This window comes from Thunnus albacares, chromosome 20, assembly GCF_914725855.1.
Source record: "Thunnus albacares chromosome 20, fThuAlb1.1, whole genome shotgun sequence".
Taxonomy (NCBI): domain Eukaryota; kingdom Metazoa; phylum Chordata; class Actinopteri; order Scombriformes; family Scombridae; genus Thunnus; species Thunnus albacares.
Genome location: NC_058125.1, coordinates 467318 through 487009, shown reverse-complemented (window position 1 = coordinate 487009; position 19692 = coordinate 467318). Strand labels below are relative to the sequence as shown.

General features: G+C 38.1%; 1 protein-coding gene and 3 long non-coding RNA genes across 7 annotated transcripts in view; 2 read left to right on the top strand and 2 right to left on the bottom strand.

The window, feature by feature from the left end:
- The window catches only part of rbfox3a (RNA binding fox-1 homolog 3a), a 160618-nt gene that overhangs the window by 11314 nt on the left and 129612 nt on the right, over nucleotides 1–19692 (top strand). The window lies entirely within an intron of this gene.
- Nucleotides 1886–18820, bottom strand: LOC122971963. Its single transcript, XR_006399598.1, has 4 exons — nucleotides 18809–18820; nucleotides 9001–9010; nucleotides 2705–2767; nucleotides 1886–2473 (listed from the first exon to the last, which is right to left on the bottom strand). It is a non-coding gene; the product is annotated as an uncharacterized LOC122971963 (long non-coding RNA).
- On the bottom strand, nucleotides 3458–5759 carry LOC122971966. Its single transcript, XR_006399602.1, has 4 exons — nucleotides 4383–5759; nucleotides 4231–4296; nucleotides 3880–3945; nucleotides 3458–3751 (listed from the first exon to the last, which is right to left on the bottom strand). It is a non-coding gene; the product is annotated as an uncharacterized LOC122971966 (long non-coding RNA).
- On the top strand, nucleotides 7251–12743 carry LOC122971965. Of its 2 annotated transcripts, XR_006399601.1 has the most exons (4): nucleotides 7251–9062; nucleotides 9160–9238; nucleotides 9996–10122; nucleotides 11696–12743. It is a non-coding gene; the product is annotated as an uncharacterized LOC122971965 (long non-coding RNA). The 2 variants fall into 2 exon arrangements; XR_006399600.1 differs by having other exon boundaries at nucleotides 7251–9238.

Sequence of the window (19692 nt, the reverse complement as noted above, 5' to 3'; positions counted from 1 at the left end):
GAGTGGGGGGAGTGGGGGACAGAGGAGGACGGGTTCCTGCTGTCCTCCGCAGGGCGGGATCTCCTACATTGATTTAATGTACTTCATTTTTTTCATGCTAATCTATGATTGGCCAAGACATGTAAAATGACGCTCCAAGGGAGGACGTCCTCCCTAACCAATCAACAACCAGAATGCAATATTGACATCGTGTTGGTCCAATGACAGTTTCCAGATTTCATCTTCTATTCTCTCCCTTGTCAGGCAGAGTAGCAGCAGTAGATAAAGAGCAGTAGATGGAACAGTTAGCTTGTTGTAGCAGCCTGAAGGACTCTTTATACATCCATGGAGGACTGTTAAGGACTGTTGTTAAACTAACAGGAGAATGGATCTGGACTGTGCGACGCAGCAGCAGCAGGACGCCACCGGAGAGCAGCTGGAGAGAGAAGCAACCGGAGAAACAACCAGGAGAGTTAGCTTGTTGGTCATTGTTGCTAATGATATCAGACTGGTTAAGCAGCAGCCACAAAGTTCTGTTAACTAACAAACAAGATGACCAACAGCAACAAATGGATGTTATGACATGGATACTTCATCTCCATGACAGAAAGAAGACATCAGATAACGTGAGTCAGATACAGCTTCTCTATCTCAACGGTCACTAATTTCATCTCTGATGTTTAAATGTCTCTGTGGCTGTTGTGTGAATTTATCTCCTTAACAAGAATGCAGCAGAGATCATATAATGTGTTGTAGGTAGTTTGCTTGTTGAAGTTACAGTGAGCTGTCTGGACTCACTCATTCATTTGGAATTGATCAAGTTTTTAACTGAGTGGTTGTTCAGTCACCTGTTGATGTGTGATTAGTGAATGAGTGTGCAGGAGGTCTGGCTGCTTGCTTGTGACAGTTTCCTCAGTTCGTTTTTAAGCTGAGTCGTATGTTGAGTAATAATCTTTAAGTAACTAGAATAACAAGTGTTAACATGTCAGCTTTGTAGACTATATTTAGTATGTTGTGCACATAGATAAGAGTGTGTGAGTCATGTATTTGATACATGCATTAATACTTTTTGTGAACCTACACTTTTAGATCTGTGAATGTTTTTAGTGTTCAATCATTCTAGTATTCAGCACTGATCTGTACCTGTATCACATTATAAGCTTTGTGGTACTTTATATATTTCTGTATACTAAGAAGATACATAGGAAACACGTGTAAATCATGTGATATGTTGTCTGTTTTTGATGAGAACATAAATCTCTTGTCACAATAGAACAATACTATGAATCTGAATTTCACTTTGTTGGTAAAATGACACATTGAGAACCACTGCATGGCTAAAATGAGCACTTCTTTGTTTAGAAACAATATGTATATGCTAAATGTCTTAAAAGAAGCAGCCTTTTCACCACTCAGGGATTTTTGTTTTTGAAAGCAGATTGTTTTATTGGCAGATAAAATTGCCCCCCACCCCTCCAATTTCATTAGGTGGGGGACAGTGATATAGTTTGATGCGATTGTTGCAAGTCCTCCCCAATTTTTTGAGTCACCGGCCGCCAGTGATTTTGACCGTCACTATCTTGGATTGGACTTGATTTTTAGAGCCAGAAGTGACCATTGTCACTACACGATCAACCTGGGATGTGAGTTGCGCATGCACGAACAGGTCCGCCATCAAGGTATGGCAACACCACACCAGTTTGTCACTAAACGATCTGAGTATCAACCGTGGACTTTATGAGCATTTTTCACAGCATATAAGTAATTACATCAACCCTAACCCTAACCAAAATATTACACTTAACTTTCAACCGAAAACACACTGTGAAATAGCGGCAGTTACACCTACACTATGTGAATCTGGGGTTTTACCATGGTTACGTTACATAATCAACATTGTCGCCGTGGTAGTGCCTTGTCAAACACAAGGTAGCCATGCCCTAAAGCATATCCTGTTTTATCGTCTATTTTACTCTAAATGGGACCATAATTTACAAAATGAATATCATACTCTATTGAAGATGACTTGAAACTAATGATTGAGACTATAACCCATTAGGAAAGTGTTTACTGGGGTAATAAATCAAGTGAGAAGTAGGGTAATTTTCTCATTGACTTCTATACAAAAAGACTTCTTATTTCAACCAGTGGAGTCTCCCCCTACCTTAGACCTGCATTAGAAAGAATGCATTTTTAAGCAGGGCTAGACTGTGAAAATCATTCAGGCCAGGAAATATTGCGTGAAATATAGCCCCGATCAGGCCACTTTTTAAGCAGGGAGTCTGGGGGTCCTCCACTAAGAAAATTTTAGTTACAAAGACTTGATTTCCTGCATTCTGGTGAATTTTAGTGCATGTGAATAACAAACTTATGAGCCATCAACTGCTTAATACAATGTACTATTATGAATCTCAAATAAAACCAAAGATACATATCATTAAGGAGGGAGATGACAGTACTACTATTACTGTGGCACCAATGCTACTCTCTCCACCTTGAAAAAGAAAAAAGAGAGCACACCATATCTTTTAATGTACCATTATAATACAGTTAACCACTCTCTCCACCAATTCAAAGAACAGAGCAAGAGCACAATACCCTATTCAGTTTACTGATATACACCCATCAGAAGTTTAAATATGTATATGCTTTAAGCTGTTTAAAACGATTTTCCATAAAATTACCCTAAACTGTATACATTTGATTTTTCATACATGTCTTGTACCTGCAGGTTGCTCTGAAGTTGTGGGCTTCTGTGCTACTGTGGCACCAATGCTACTCTCTCCACCTTTGAAAGAAAAAAGCAATAGCACAGCACACCATATCTTTTAATGTACCAATATAATACAGTTAACGACTCTCTTCACCTATTCAAAGAACAGAGCAAGAGCACAATACCCTACTCAGTTTACTGATATACACTACCCATCATAGGTTAAAATAGCCATTTAACCAACACAAACATTAAATAACATAGTTCTTTAAGTTTCAACAAATTACAGTAGCCTGAATAGTGTGACAGAGGACGTTGTGTTGTCTCAATAATTTTAAATTATGAGCTCAAATTATGAACCTGCCAGTAGCGTCACCCCCTGCTGGCCATTAGAAAGAATGTAGGTGTAAGGCACTTCTTGCTACCCGCTTGGCAACTGCCAACTGCTCTCTCTCTCTCTCTGTCTCTCTCTCTCTCTCGACTCATTCTCTACTTCTACCATGCCTGGCTGGCACAGCACACAGGGCAGTGTTGCGTTCAGGGTCCAAAAAAAAAATGTGCAGCAGGCCTACTGGGCCATTTAGCAGGCCAGGCTACTGGGAGAAATCTCGGTGCTCCTGATTACCAGTCCAGGCCTGGGTTTAAGGCACTTCCACATTGGCTTCACTTTTCAGACTGGAATCTACCCGCTTAGTATGTTATGCTTTGTCTATAATATACCACCTAATGCTATTTTGAAAGAAAAAAAAAACTGTTGAAAATTCATTGAAAATTTTTATTTTGTGTTTCAATTATTTCGCCATTAAGCATCTGAAGTAGAACAAGTGAAATGAATCATTGAGGACATATCCAGTAACTTACAGTAGGTACATTAGTTAGTACAGGTTAGTTGTTGCTCACAGAGGGTCACTTTAGAATGATTCAAACTGGACAAACTGACTGACTGATCACTGATTGATGGCCAGTCAGTTGGATCCACTGGAGGAGTAGAAACTGGAGAGCCAGGTGTGGTGGTAGGCATGGTGGCACTGTTCTCCACTTCAATAGGTACATAAAAACCTATGGGGAAGATTAACACAGAAAATAACTAAGTTTAGTGAGTTGAAATGTTCCTATGTTGGATGCTCCTAGCTGTGAATAATTGTTAATTTATTGTTGATTTATTGTTGATGTAGGCCTAAATTTACCAGCATTGTTAGAGCTTTCTTGGATGACACCAGAGATGGAAGTAGAGGTGGAAGTTGATGGACCTGCTATATAAATAAATAATAAAATTAATTGACTGAATTGAAATTACTTGCGTTCTTAGCATTAAATCTGGCAAGACAATCAGCAAGAGGTTGATGCTATCTGCTCTTAAAAAGTGACTTTAGATAAGATGTCTCCTCAACACTAGCAGCTTTGGAGATGGCTCCATAATGTTGCTCCAGAATCAGTCCTTAAAAACAGCTATTACACACTCCCCACATGACAGATTGTATATATGAGCAATGAACAGGGTTATCTATAGGTTTAACTAAAAACTAAACATAACTTACCAGCATTATCTGCTTCTTGGGTGAAACGACCACTTTCTGCACCAGGAGTAGAGGTGGTTGATGGACCTGAAATGAAATAAAGAAATTAATTAAACATTTACTCAATTTTCAAAATGCAGAAGGCTATCATTTTACATCCTCTTTATACTCACTAACAGTAGGAGCTGTGTTTACTGGCACCTGTGACCTGTACACCAATCATGTCCTTTAATAGTGCTCCTAGAAAGGGGATGTGAAGAGTAAGTTATTAATGTTAGCCCTTTAATGCAGAGGCCAAACTGGGCCTATTACTGCCTAAATTTGTATTGTTCTGGTAAATGTATTGTTCTGCTTTCTAACACCAGATGTGAACATCACAGCTCCATAGATAATGTTAGATAGATAATGGATGGATAATGGCTTAAATGATAATGATAGATAATGGCTTAAATTGAAGAAGACACTTGTACCATTAAATGTATTAACTTTAATCACTGACTTTTATAATTTCCATGAGTAACACTTTATAATAACATCGGTAGTAAGTCATTTATAAATACATTAGTTAATGATGAACTAATCATAGACAAAACAATATACCTTTGTAAATGATTAATTAAAACTGTCACTCTACTGTAAAGACTCTACTGTCACTACTTTAAAACTCCTCTGTAGAGTATTATGTACAGACCCCACTGTCACTCTACTGTAAAAACTCTTCTGTACAGACTGTATTGTAAAGAAGGTACTGTCACTTAACTGTAAATGATAAATTAATGCTGTGTTAACATATCACAAATATGTTGTAAGTCATCTATAAATCATTAATTAATGATGAAATATTCATGAAAAAACCATTAGTAGGCTAGATAATTAATTCATAATTTGTTATATTATGAATAAATTGTGAGCTATTCAGGGTAATTATTAGAAATGATGTTATTGTATGAATATCCTTTGGCTGTAGATTGTTTTCCAAGTTAATAGTCTACAAGGAATTATATTCTACTAAAGACACGTAATAGGCTCTTATTCAGTGTTTAAATTCAAGTTTTAGCCTTTTGTGCAGAATCAACACTGTAGGACATAATGTGGAGGGAAAGCAGACACGGCTATTTGGCAGAATTCAGAGTTATATCACCTGATATTTAGTGCAATTTGCAGAAGGCAAATATGTGTGTATTTTTAACACTGTACCAATTTGATGCAGTTTGTAGTGTGTGGTGCTAACAGCGATTAGCGTGTTAGCATGCTAGCCCATGTTAACATGTCTTACAATTGATATGTCTCTAATGTGGTTAATGCAGAGTTTTACCACCTGAATGAGGACTTAGTGCAATCTATCATAGATAAATGCATGTGTGTGTATTTTTAATACTCTACCAACTTGCAGCAATGCAGTTTGTAAAAGTTGTGATGTTAATTACATTTGGCACATTAGCATGTTAGCAACTGTAGCATACAAGCGCGGGAAAGGCTAATGTAAGAGGTTAATGCTCCCTGTTGGTTTAGGCTTACAGTGCTGCATGAAAGTTTGTGAACCCTTGAGAATTTTCTCTGTTTCTGCATAAATATGACCTAAAACATGATCAGATATTTACACAAGTCCTAAAACTAGACAAAGTGCACCCAATTAAATGAATGAGACAAAAAAAAATCATTTATTTATTGAGGAAAATGATCCAGATATTTGTGTGAGGCAAAAGTATGTGAACCCTTGCTTTCAGCTGGTGGTAACTGGTGTGACCCCCTTTTGCAGCAATAACTTCAAAAAATGTTTCAGGTAACTGTTTATTTTAATTTTGGCCCATTCCTCCTTGCAGAACAGTCTCAACTCAGGGATGTTGGTGGGCTTCTTTGCATGAACTACCTGCTTCAGGTCATTCCACGGCATTTCTATAGGATTAAAGTCAGGACTTTGACTCAGCCATTCCAAAACATTATCTTTCTTCTGCTCTAACCATTCTTTGGTAGAGCGACTTATGTGTTTGGCGTTGTTGTCTTACTGCATGATCCACCTTCTGTTGAGCCTCAGTTCACATATTGATACCTTGACATTTTCCTATAGAATGTGCTGGTACAACTCAGAACTCATAGCTCCTTCAATGATTGCAAGCTGTCCTGGTCCAGAGACAGCAAAGCAGACCCAAACCATAATAATACCACCACCATGTTTCACGGATGGGTTAAGGTTCTTATGCTGGAATGCAGTGTTTGCTCATTGCCAAACATAATGCTTCTCATTCAAGCCAAAAAGTTTGACTTTGGTCTCATCCATCCACAGAACATTGTTCCGATCACCTTCTGGCTTATCCATGTGGTCTTTAGCTAACCGTAGATGGTAACAATGTTCTTTTTGGAGAGAAGTGGCTTTTTTCTTGCAACTCTGCCATGCACACCATTGCTGTTCAATCTTCTCCTGATGGTGGACTCATGAACATTTACTGCAGCCACTGCAAGAGAGACCTTTAGTTTCCTAGACATTATCGTGGGGTCCCTTGTGACCTCCCGCAGTATTACATGTCTGCTCTTGGTGTGATCTTTGTTGTTTGACCACTCCTGAGGAAGGTGTTCCAAACTCTTTAGAAAATGGTTTTGTAACCTTTCCAGCCTGGTGAGCATCAACAACTCTTCTTCTAAGGTCCTCAGAAATATCCTTTGTTTGAGCCATGACACACTTCCACAAACCTGTGTTGTGAAGCTTAGAGTTTGATAGTGAAGACCCAGATTTCTCTTCTTTAAATAAGGCACACACTTGATTATGATCCCATTGATTGAAACCCCTGACTCTAATTTCCCCCTCAAATGAATTGATAATGCTAGTGATTCAGAGACTTTTACCACACACAGATATGTAACATTGGATCATTTTCCTTAATAAACTTAATCCTTAATAAACGAACAAGTGTAAGGTTTTTGTCTCATTTGTTTAACCAATGTCTCTTTATCTAGTTTTAGGACTTGAATGGAAATCTGATCATGTTTTAGGTCACATTTATGCAGAAATAGAACAAACAATTAATCTAAAGGGTTCACAAACTTTCAAACAGCACTCTACATGCCTTTATCTTCTTGCCTCTTCTCTTTTTTGAGCCTTTTCTTTTTTCTTTCTTCGTGTCCAGACAAATTTTCTTTTTGCCACTCCTATAAACACAAAAGTCCAAGACTGACTGACTGAGTGATAAAGTGTTGCCTGTATCCGTCTCAAATAAGCCCTCATTTCAAATAGCTTCATATTAAAAGCCCTCCAGCATTTCATACACGGTCCAGCCATGCAGGTCTGAGGTCTTGGCAACATTCCAGATTTTGGCGAGAGTCTCTGTATTTTTAACCATTTCTCCCGCTGTGCTCCTGATTGGTAATTACTCCTGTTAACCTGCTGATTTCATATTTTTTTCCCTAAATGTATGTGTTTCTGACACTGTACAGCGTGTGTGCGCAGCTGCTCTCTGTGAATCCTGAAAATGCCATCACATTCATTCAAATTCATCACATCTTATGTACCCAAAATCGGCGTATCTCACAGTCAAACCAGAAACACAATAGAAAATTTCTTAAAATACTTTCAGACACTTAAAATACTATAGACACTTTCAGTATATACTAGTGATGTCACCATATTACAATTACCTCTGAAGTTCCACTACTGTCAATACCCACTTTCATACCATGGCAAAACAAGAAATCCCATTCAGGACAAACTCCTTTATTTAAAAACTTTTTTTATAAACATTAACAATTGAACAGAAACTTTGTGTGTTTCATTATTTAACCATACAGTCTGCATTAGAATAAGAGTTACAAATTAAATATTGGCCTGTAGCCTTCAAGTAGAAAGCAAAGCAGCCCAAAAACAGTAATTTCAAATTAGAGGAACTGTATGAAATGTGATGCTGTAACAACAAATACAGCTGTGTGATTATGTGTTCTCATTTTGGTTTGCAATCTTGTAGGTATGACTGAAACTTTAAGTGTTTCAGCATTTAAACACACACACTGGCTATATTAGAATAATAACTGAGTTCAGTATCATTTTATAAATACTGGTATTGATTTGGTATCTATGTGTCTATGGTATCCATTAATTGATTCTTGTGACATCCCTAATTATATCCACTCTGTAATGTGATTATCAAGTTGTTCTTCACTTCTTATCAATGTAAGTTCTTTGTAACAGGTAGACTAGCGTGGCCATGCTGGTCTGTACCATCTGACCAGTTACACCATCATGGCCATGCTGGTCTGCCATCAACTGACCAGTTACACCAGCACTACCAACCTGGCTGCTCACCTCTCAACCAGCTACACAAAACTGGTGTACCGGCTGATCACCAGTTACACCAGCTTAAACACCAGCTGGCCCACCAGGTAAATCCAGCAAGACCAGCTAATGACCAGCTAAGGTTTGAAGCTGGTACTAGCTGGATTTCACAGTAGGGATGCTAGCGTTAGCTAACAGACGGAGCAGTATGCTGCAGTGTTTTCCCCGAGACAACTTCAACAGCAAGTAAACACTAATGTCATGTATAAGATATTGTTTGTGGCTAACATTATTACAATGGATGTGCGCAATCTCATCTATGTTTTATTGCTGGGGTTTGCCAGCATTAGCGTCTAACGTAGGCCTGTTTGTGTAAACAGATGTAGCTTATCTGATGCCACTTAATATGAGTCAGCAGGGAACAAACACGTTATTATCAACAGGCTGTTCAGATCTGTTTGTTAGTGACACCATAGACTGTATGTTAATGACAGCAGCCTGCATGATAAACTATATTTTCAGTTAGCAACCTGCACCAGACTGCATGCTATGTCAGTCACAGTCAGCCAACACATCAGGTGAATGATAGCAGGTAATATGACAGTAAAGTTATATTTGTGGGTGATCAGTAAAACTTACACCAGTCAGTTTTGTTATGGTGGTTGTATAAATTTCTGTGTCGTATTTAGAGTGAGCTGTCATCTGATCATCTACTGAACAGATTCCTCCATCTGCCACAGTGAGAGCCACCAGTATCTAACCTAGTAGGTAAGAATGTTGTTCTCACACACAACAGCACAGAAAAGCTAGTTGAGTTTTACAGAAGGGATGAGATCAATGTTGACAAGAAACCTGCAGAATGTTTACTCACACTGAGTACAAAACCTGGGGTTATTCCAGAAAGTGGGTTTAGTGAAAATTTGTTAACCCTGAGTTACTGTGGTAACTGACTGTGAATCTAATGTTAACCAGACATAGACTTCCCCAAAAATTCCTTGACTTCAGAAGATGTAGGCTGTAGACATTAGACACACCTACAGTCCCCTGAGAACAAAGACATTGAATATTTATTAACAATTTGGCACAAAAACCTTTAAAACACATTCAAACTCTTCCCGTTTTTATCTAGACTTATAAAAGAGCCTCAAAGAGATTCCACTTTGAGCTGGTCTCCAAGAACTCTAGAAAAATTCTTAAGACGTCTCTTTTATTTGTTTTTCAACCAGGTATGTGCGTATTTAACCTTCTACTGGAACAAGTTAGTTTGTTTTTGTTTAATTTGTAACATTAAGTCACGTATCTCCACATACAGTATTTTATTTTGAAGTAAACGCCATCAGATTAAACTTTATTCGGCACTCAACTCAAGTTACTACAAGCCAACTAAAGCCTGAAACAATGCTTGAAACTTGACCTCTACCTATTTTCTGAGAGCAATACTGCAAACTAGAAGTTAAGTTGACCTAAAGAGTCTTTCAGAGCAGCCCGAAACAACTTCACTCCTTCTTACCGGTGTTCAACACAGCACCCACAAGGACGTGCCCACAGTCCAAAGCCTGATCCGGGCTCTTTCACTTCCCACTGGTGACGCTACACCAAACAACTCTGTACCTGCTGACATGACACCTCTCCCATGACAAAACACGTCAACAGTAAGGCATAACATGGCTTTATGATGTGTTGATATCAAATAATGTTAAATTTAAAAGATTATTTCTTTAGAGTAGTTGAATTAGCTTTACCTTAGCATTCCCCGTTGCAATACATTGAGCCTCGAGTCACACACATCAAGCCACTCTTGCTGAATTATTTTCCTTACTGTTTTTATTACCATAGGCTTTATTATTTATTTATTTATTTTACTTTATTTCTATTTTTTTCTGTATATTATCTTATGCTTCATCATGTATCCTCAAGATGTTTAGCTATTAATAAATGTCTTCATTTATCCTAAAATTGGTTGGCTGATTGTTTGAGCTGCAGTAAACAGAGGTCACTGTTTGGGACAATAATTTACAATTATGAGACTGATTCACTGATTAAATTGAACAAGAGTTAGTGCTTCCTCCTGGCACTGACAAATCCTAACCAAAAAAGGAGGTGGTGCTCCCAATAACGAGGTAATTAATTAATTAAGTAATACATTTGAATGTGAATAGGCTGCTTATAGTCTTAGCATATTTTAACGGCATTTCAGGCACTATGTTTAAACTTAATACATTTACTTGCATCTGTTGAAGTATAGTCACTGAATGCTGTTGAGCCAAGATCCAAATAGACTTCTAAACATTTACTCTTAGTTTGAACCCCAACGCCTTTTCAACTGCAAATCCCTAAACTCATTATTACTGGCACAGACCGGGAGCTTTCAATCATGTCTCTATGTAACATATCTATTATCTGTTTTATCTCTCTGTATATTTTTAATCTTCAACTATATTTTTCTCTTCAGTTGCTGCCTCCAGTGTTTTGACCCTCCAGTGTTTGATTATAGCTGAATACATATATGTAAACATGTGGGCTATAGCCTAATACACAGTAAAATTCCACCACTTTATCATCCATTAAGGAAATTTAATTCTAGTAAATGATGAATTAATGGACAATACTGAATAAAACCTTGTGTTAACTTATTAACTCTTTTCCCCACTCTGACTCAGGTTCTGTCACTGCTATCTTTTTTAAGATAAATGTTCACATTCCGCACACATTAATATTTCTACCCTCACTGGATTAGTGTGGAGGCTCTGCCTTTTACCTGTTGCCATGGTGAATTGTAATATCGGAGCTCCAGAGATGTGCCACCTACAGGACATTTGCAGTGTGTTAAAATGAAGTAACAGCTGATCATTATGTTCTAAATCAATCAAGGATAAATTATCGTAACATAGTGTGCAGCTGTTTCTGCAGGTTAATATTTATACATTTTCAAACATCTCCCTCCCCAGAAAACTATTACGCTGGTGCATTACAAGATGAGGCAAAGCAAGTTTATTATACTTTTCAACATAAAGATGATTCAAGAGCCTTACATAAGACATAAAAGTAGTGATGGGTGGATGAAGCCTCATGAAGCTTTGGGAAATAAGATTTGAATTTGTGGTCTATAAACTCAGCAGCACAGTGACATCTACTGGTTTGAAAAAACACTTATAGGAAAGACTCTGCCAAGCACTCCAGTGTGAGATTTACAGAAGTTACTTATTGTTTTCTTTGTCTTTTCAGGTAGATATGCATCAACAACAGTCCAACAAAGGATGTGTGTCCTGTCAAAACTTTGAACTCTACAGTGTCCCATAATATAGAAATACCAACTGAGTCACTGAAAGAGAAACTGGATTTTCATATATTAAGGATTTTGGCATGCATAATTTCACTTATAAAAGTTCACGAATCCTGGTTTTGCTGTAACAATCAGGTATTTAACATTATGTTCCACTACGACACTGTCTGTAACCTGTATAGTACATTTCCAGCCAGCTAAGATGATTATTGTTTACTGACATCAGACATCTTGTTAAATTACAATATAATGTCACTTTAAATCATCATCTATCAATAATGTTGTGGAGCACATACTTTATTCTCTATACAAACTCTACTACACGTTGACTTTTATGTTGCTTTATCATTTATTGAGATCTCTTGCATGTACTGTAACTCCATATAATACGTTTTCAGTGATTAATTAGTCAGTTCCTGAAAAAAACATACACATGGTTGGTTTAAACAGTTTGAAATTTGCTGGTGTTAGCTTAGTTATTTTCGTAACTCTTAAGAAGGTGAGATGTGTTGAAATATTATCTACAGGATGTAAAAATTAAAACACTGAATCACTGTTATGAGTGCACTCTTCTCTCCTTTGTTTATAACTTAGACCTTAGAAACACACACAAAGCCACTTTGGTCTAAAAAAGTGACAGATCTCAGTTGTGAATGCTAAAGATACTATTTGCATTTCAAGGCCCACATTGTAGTCTACATCATAGCAGAATCAAGGCTGATGCCCTCCACATGTATATCGAATCGTTGGCTGTCCATCTCAACCCGTCCTTGAAGGTAGTTCACAGTGGTTTCTCACAGATGTCAGGGAGCCGCTTCAGGCTCTGGTTTTGCAAGATGTACATATGTAGGCTGCAGTCAATGGGCTTCATTCACAAACAGTGTGTATTAGAGATGCACTGATTTTCTTGGCTGATTCTGAATTCCAATTTTTCAAATGTCTGACCTGCCAATTCCGATTTTTACCGATTCTGATTTTCTTTCTTTATAAGAAAGAAAATACAAAGATTTCCTTTTTTTCTTTATATATTTCTTGTTAAGAACTATAAGCAGTGTTGGGATCATTACTCAAAAAATGTAATGTACTCGTTACTTAAAAAAAAGTAATGCATTACTTTACTTAATTACTCCCTGTGAAAGGTTATTAATTACACTACTCATTAAATTACTTTTGCGTTACTCCGCGACAACCCCTGAGATGCATTGTCATGTAATTGCCACTTACCAATATAACGTTAAACCTTACATACGCCCACATATCAGTGCAAATTGCGATCTTAATAAGGAGGACATACAAAAGAAAAAGTTTTACTGTCTGATGATGGTGGCCATCCATTCCCTGTTCATCATATTTTGCTGAGTATGTTTCTGGAAGACGGAGATTCCTCTACTATGTATGATGCTTCGAGCCAATTCATCTCTGCTTTTGTTAACGTTACCTGTTGAAAATCAAGCTTCAGCTGCTTGGTTGGGGTCGATATACACTCAGCTTGAGCATCACTCTAGGTCCGGGAGTCTTTGGCTACTAGCTTTGTGTTAACGTGTTGCCTTTGCAGGTGCTTGGAAAGAGTTGATGTTGTGTTCACAGCAGTGGATAGTTGTTTCTGGCCTGGGCACAGTTTGCACTTTACCATCACATTCTTGTCCTTTGGCATAACAAATTTGAAGTAATGTGCATACCTCTACCCCTCAAAAGCTGTAGACCACTCTGCCATTTTTATCCTTACTCCCACACATTGTTGTGTGTGTGTGTATCGGATCTCTAGCCAAAGTCACGTCATGAGAGGTCAGGCGATTGTTCTGCAAGCATGCATGAAAGGCACCTTTGATTATTTTTTTATGCAGATAATTGAAGAACCTGTGTAACGCAAGTTACAACAGAATTTTTTGATTAGTAACTCTAATGTGATTACTGAATGTAGGAACAGTAACGCGTTACATTACTGCGTTACAGTTACTTTGTAACGTGTTACACCCAACACTGACTATAAGTGACAGCATACACAAACATTTTAACTATTCTTTAATGGAATTTTCAAATTCAATTGAATGTTCATTAACTATTTAAATAACTTACATTTTTCTTCTTGAAAGTGGGAATGTTCACCAGGGTGATGGTTTTTTAAGTGTCTGATTAAGTTAGTTGTTCCAAATGTTTCCAAGATTGTTCCTCCGCAACTTATTTTGGACTTATTACAAATTACGAGCTTTGTGTCTTCTTCACTCACGCTGAAGAACTTCTACACCAACAACATGTATGTGTGGCTGTACTGTCACGCTGTGTGCGTGATGTGCATGTTGTGCATGTTGTGTGTGTGTGTGTCGCTGTCTGCACACTATCTGTGCGCTGTGTACTCGACATGCATGTTGTGTGTGTATGCATCAGTGGAGGCTGGTCCATAGAGGCAGAGGAGGTTGCTCCTCCTCTATTTTTTCAGAGGCAAGAGGGAGATCAAAATATAAAAAAGAATATTTGGTCGAAATAAGCCATTAACAAATCTCAGTATTATTTATAAAATATTTTTTTCTCTCTTCTTTGGAAAAAATCCATCATTTAAATTCTGTTTAAAATGCTTCAACAGCAACACCTGCAGGGCAGGAGGAGAATGAACAGTGTGTGTGTGAAGTGGTGATGTGGGGGCAGTGGGGGGAGAGTGGGGGGAGTGGGGGACAGAGGAGGACGGGCTCCTGCTGCCCTCCGCAGGGCGGGATCTCCTACATTGATTTAACATACTTCATTTTTTTCATGCTAATCTATGATTGGCCAAGACACGTAAAATGATGCTCCAAGGGAGGACGTCCTCCCTAACCAATCAACAACCAGAATGCAATATTGACATCGTGTTGGTCCAATGATGGTTTCTAGATTTCAATTTCAATTCTCTCCACTGTAAGGCAGAGTAGCAGCAGTAGATAACGAACAGTAGATAGCTCCTTGCATTAGCCAATGCAACAGTTAGCTTGTTGTAGCAGCCTGAAGGACTCTTTATACATCCATAGAAGGACTGTTAAGGACTGTTTTTAAACTAACAGGAGAATGGATTGGGACTGTGCGTCTCAGCAGTGACAGGACGCCACCGGGGGCACTGGAGAGAGAAGCAACCGGAGAAACAACCAGGAGAGTTAGCTTGTTTGTCATTGCTGCTAATGATAGCAGACTGGTTAAGCAGCAGCCATAAAGTTCTGTTAACTAACAAACAAGATGACCAACAGCAACAAATGGACGTTATGACATGAATACTTCATGACATAGAAGAAGACATCAGATAATGTGAATCAGATACAGCTTCTCTCTCTCTCTGTCTCTTTGGTTGCTAATTTCATCTCTGTGAGGCTGTTGTGTGAATTTATCTCCTTAACAAGAATGCAGCAGAGATCATATAATGTGTTGTAGGTAGTTTGCTTGTTGAACTTACAGTGAGCTGTCTGGACTCATTCATTTAGAATTGATCCCGTTTTTAATTGAGAAGTTGTTCAGTCGCCTGTTGATGCTGTGTGATTAGAGAATGAGTGCAGGAGGTCTGGCTCTTTGCTTGTGACAATTTCTTTAGTTGGTTTTTAAGCTGAGTCGTATATTGAGTAATAAGCTTAAAGTAACTAGAATAACAAATGTTAACTAGTGGTGTAACGGATTGTAGTTGATCCGTGATCCGTACTGATCGCCCCCCACAGTTCGGCATGCATGTGAACTGCAGATTTTTTTTTAATTGCAAAATTTAATGTCTCATTTGAGACAAAGTAAACAAACTGCTGTAAGTCATGGACAGACAGCGTGGCGCTAACAGGGATTTAGAGGATCAAACCAGCATCTAACAGGTCCGAAGTGACATTTGCAGGTATGTTTACCTGCTGTTTAATGTGCTGCAGCTGAGCAGCTAATTAGCTATGTAGCTACTAACTGGCGTTAGCGGTGCACTTTTCCCCGGTGAATGTTAGTTTTGTGGCTCATTCAACAAGCTGTAGGACAAGACGTGTGTTCATGTTTCTAAGTTATCATCAAGTTTTGATGATGTGGACACAGGTTGTTTCATTCACTACCGTGTTTAAAAGAGGAAGGTTTCATGCCTCATATTGCAATAATTGAGCACTGAATATTTTATATATTTTATTTTATTTAAACATTGGACATCTTAAATGTTGTTTTCATTTAAGACCATGGGCAAAAGTTCCTTGCTGTTCCTTGCTGTAAGTGTGTTACAAAATTTTATTTATTTTTTGATTTGATCCTAAAAATGATTCGATCCATGATACGATCAGAACAGTGGGCTTTGTGATCCGTTGCACCCCTAGTGTTAACATGTCAGCTTATATATATATATATATATATATATATATAGTATGTCATGCACATAGATAAGAGTGTGTAAGTTATGTATATGATACATGCATTAATACTTTCTGATGTGAACCTACACTTTTAGATCTGTGAATGTTTTTAGTGTTCAATCGTTCTAGTATTGTGCACTGATCTGAACCTGTATCACATTATAAGCTTTGTGGCACTTTATATATTTCTGTATACTAAGAAGATACATAGGAAAAACGTGTAAGCTGTATGCATAACATGCATGTTTGTGTGTGTGCGGCTACGCTGTCTGTGGCTGTGTGCATGACATGTGTGTGTGTGCGTGTGTGTGTGTGTGGCTACACTGTCCATGCTGCAGGTGCTGCTGTGTGCGCGACATGAATCATAGGCTATGTGCAGAAAATATGACCAGCTATATGAGACTGCTCGGGGCCGTTCAGCAGTCATGGGATCAGCTGAAAATGATGATTTTGATCAGTGGCTGATCGATTGGTGCATCTCTAGTGTGTACGCACAAATCTGTGCTTAAACTGCGTACAAATGTTTTAAGCACAAAAACCGGGATTCATGTTCTTACATGAATTTGTTCTTACTCTGCAAACAAATTTAGAACTGCCTTGGACCATGCGTATGCACAAATCATAAACATCCCAGTCTTAAAAAGTGATATACTCAATATTTATTCAGTGTAAACCGTACCATTAGAACCACATTTATTTAAAAAATTATTGGGTCTAAATATATTTAAAAGTGTTAAACTGTTAATAATACACAATTTATTACTAATTACAAAATTTATAGCAAAGATGTTGTAATCCATACATCATCATCATCATCATAAATGTAATGAAATTATTAATATATCAAAATTGTCCTATTCCCACTTTTAGATGACAATAGCTTATATACTAGAATTTCCGTATTGAAATGTGACACTGATTAATTTCCCCCCAGGCTGTGATATATGCAGCTGGTTAACCAGCAGCCTGTTCAGTGTTCCTCACAGCCTGACAGTTCAATAGTGGCACATGGAGGGACGCTCTGCTTTCACTACATCACGGACTGTTGTGGACAAAGATGAAACACAATTCACACCTGGCACAGCAGTAGAGATTTATTTAGATCAATTCTACAGATCTATACATTTACCAACTTTTTATTTTGTTATGGATGCACTGCATGGTAGTGATGAAACAGGTATGCAGGCTGTATGTAGGATTCACACAGGCTCCAAACAGTTGTGCCAATGACATGTTTACCAGCCAAATCTGCCTGTTCTGGCTCCTACTTCTGAAACTATTGTTTGCATTTCACTAGCAGTGAATTGATCTACATTTTTACCATTACAACCCTCTTTTCAATGACTGACAGCTCTCTCCACTGCTGCACCACTCCAACAGAGCTTTCCTTATATAGAGAAATGGGGGTGTGGTAGTATGCTAATTACTGATAGCAGGCACGCGCCTGTCAATTTAGAACTGGAGGAAAATGCATGACCCTCCACCACCATAATACCCATATTCTATTATATTCACACCAAAGGTAGGTAGTATTGATGAAAGTAACAAGCAAAGACAGATGACTTATGTCATCACTTCTGCAAAACTCAACTAGCTTTTCTGTGGTGTTGTGTGTCAGAACAACATACTTGGCAGATGAAGGAATCCGTTCAGCACAGATGATTGGATCAATACAACACACTCTAAATACAACACAGAAAAAAAATTCAGTCACTGAAGGTTTCAGGTCCTAAATTTATATAAACACTATAGCAAAACCGGCTGGTACAAATTTAATCAATCACCCTCATATTACCTGCTATCATTCACATGATGTGTTGTATCATTCCTGTGACTGACAGCATGCAGTAGTGTAGGCTGCAAACTGAAAATATAGTTTATCATGCAGGCTGCTGTCACTAACATACAATCTATGGCTGTCACTAACATAGAGATCTGTGCAGTCTGTTGGTAATATGTTTGTTCCCTGCTGACTCATGTTAATTTGCATCACATAAGCTACATCTGTTTACAGAAATAGGCTAATGTTCAGGGCCGGACTGGGAAAATCATTCAGACCGGGAAATATAGCGCAAAATATAGCCCTTGTCAAGCCACTTTTTAAGCAGGGGGTCTGGGGGTCCTCCACTAGGAAAATTTTAGTTACAAAGTCTTGATTTCCTGCATTCTGGTGAATTTCAGTGCATGTGAATGACAGACTAATGAGCCAACAACTGCTTAGTACAATGTACTGTTATGAACCTCAAATAAAACCAAAGGTACATATCATTAAGGAGGGAGACAATACTATTATTTATTAGCTCAAAGTATGAAGTCACTGACTGAAATTTTCACCAAAACGAATGAATTTTCAAACAATATTGACCACATTAACTAGACTAGATATGCCAATTATGCTATCAATGTTTTTGAGGAAACGAGAAAAGGAACTACCACTTTTATTATTGATTGTCCAGTTTCTGGGCTGCTTTAACATTGACAGGGAACAATGATGACGTATCGGTAACATTTATTTACCTTTCGTTTTCTCTCTTTCCCTCTCTGCTCCACCCTTCCTCTTTTTTCCACCATCCATCTTGCTGCTAAGTCATTTAGCTGCTCTAAATGCTTGCTGCCGAACAAAACGTGTAACTGCCAACTACTCTCTTTCTCTCTCTCTCTCTCTCTCTCTCTGGCCCTGTTTACACCTGTCATTAACATGCGTCTTGGGTGATCCAATCACAAGTGGACAGCTCTAAGTATGTTTGTCTCCTCATGTGTCTTGAGTTACCACTTGTGATCGGCTCTCACTTCCCCGCTCTATATGCAAATAAACACGTACATCATTTCTGTTTGCAAAGACCAAATTTGCTCATTTTTAATCGGGGGGGGGGTAAACAAATATACAATGTATTGTGTACCCCCTCACAAAAATCAAATGCCCGTCCTATTGATTTGCTCTAGCGCCATGTTGTAACACACACAAATACTATATACAAATATAGAGTTATATGCAGCGATCTCCCCGCAGCTGCATCTCTCCATTGAGAGACACTGTGCGCATTTACGCACGAGGCACAACAGCATAACTTCATTGATTATTTAAATCTCCCGAAATGTCAACAGCATTGGTCAAGGTCTAATGTTAATTAATGTTCTGTGTTCTTCTACACATCCAATAGGTCAGCTGTTACACACACAGTCCAGATTCATACTGTTTGGAGTAAAGCAGCCGTCCTCCTGATAAATCCTGAGCTCATTATATCGAGCAGCGCAGCAAAACTAAAAACTCTAGTTATCAACTTGACAGGACCGAGGAAACTATCCAGCAACATTTAGCTTCTGAAATATTTTTTTAGACAGACAAGTGAAAAACAAATTATTTTCTGGTTTTGGTTTAATTTCTATTTCAATTGTCGATTTGAAGAGGAAAACGAGTTAGAGGAATGGGAAAAACAGGAAAAAACAGGAGTTGGATTAAGTTTTTTTAATTCACATGAAAAACAAAATAATGCATTTCTTTATCATGTCATCAAACACATTGAACACAGCATTGGACGGAGGGTTCACGGACCAGGAAGCAGCAATGCAATTCCTGTGCCTAGTCTGCAGGAAAATAGAGGATGTCAGTTGAG